This window comes from Octopus bimaculoides, chromosome 3 (genome assembly GCF_001194135.2).
Source record: "Octopus bimaculoides isolate UCB-OBI-ISO-001 chromosome 3, ASM119413v2, whole genome shotgun sequence".
Classification (NCBI taxonomy): Eukaryota; Metazoa; Mollusca; class Cephalopoda; order Octopoda; family Octopodidae; genus Octopus; species Octopus bimaculoides.
Genome location: NC_068983.1, coordinates 70,134,448 through 70,135,718, shown reverse-complemented (window position 1 = coordinate 70,135,718; position 1,271 = coordinate 70,134,448). Strand labels below are relative to the sequence as shown.

At 31.4% G+C, this 1,271-nt stretch overlaps 1 protein-coding gene across 4 annotated transcripts in view; it reads right to left on the bottom strand.

Moving 5' to 3' along the window:
- Nucleotides 1-1,271, bottom strand: part of LOC106883361 (regulator of G-protein signaling 7) — a 483,378-nt gene that overhangs the window by 303,465 nt on the left and 178,642 nt on the right. The window lies entirely within an intron of this gene.

Sequence of the window (1,271 nt, the reverse complement as noted above, 5' to 3'; positions counted from 1 at the left end):
TATATATATATATATATATATATATGATGATGATGACCGATGCCATTGCCAGTGCGCATATATATATATATGTATGTGTGTGTGTATATATATATACACTTCGAAGCCACAGCCAACAATATTCTTGTAAAAGAATAATAAATGTGAACTGTACAAAAGTATAAAGTAACCCATCAGATTAATGTAAAACTGTTTTTATTATACTTGAACATAAAAACAAACATTAATGCATACATACATGAGTTTGTATGTATGTGCATACAAGCGCGCGCGTGTGTGTGTGTGTGTGCGCGTGCGGGCGCACATATTTGTGTCTCCTTGTCTTGACATTGTGTAACAGTTGTAAAATGGTTGCCACTGTCATATGAGCAGTCTCCTTCATTTCCAGTATTTTGCAAGAACATGTCTAGCCACAGGGAAATGTTACCCTGCTTGATAACAGGTGTGAGTTGAAAACAGGAAGAGCATCCAGCCATAGAACATCTGGCTTAATAAACTCCATCTAACCCATGGAAAAGTGGATGTTATGATAATTTTGATGATGATATATGATGATGATGATGATATATATATATAATCATTACAGATATAGGGTAAAAATTAATAATTAATTAATAATTAATTTTACCAAGTAGTGTGGTATGTTAAAAAACCATTATCGGTAAACTTATACAAAAGTTTTATAATTATAAACATAATCAAAATTAGGGTTCAACAAAAATTGCTTCACCACATACCGAAATTTAGAAATAGCAGTTAAAATACTATTCCACTACCGTAATATATCTCCCAGACAACAGCACTCACAAATACTATTTTAACTGCTATTTCTAAATTTCGGTATGTGGTGAAGAAGTTTTTGCTGAACCCTAATTTTAATTATGTATATATACACATATATATAACTCTTCGAAATGCCAGTGTTATAATGGTGGCAGCTGACGAAGGATATGTTCTCTATGTGGCCTGTGTGTTTTTTGTACCTTGTTTATCATTTTGTCCATTTTTTTTTTTTTTGCAACGTCATGTACCCAGATATGCATCTATATATACATGTAGATGAAGGTATGTACATACATGTACATACATATGCATATACTCATATATTATTTGTGTATATATATATATATATATATATATATATACCTGTACGTATATATGCATATACTCATTTACTTTTGTTTTTACATGATTGAACGCAGCGTCTCAAAAAAATTGTAAGTAGTTCGTAAACTTATCCTCCGACGCTACTCTATCTCTTTCTCTTTCCT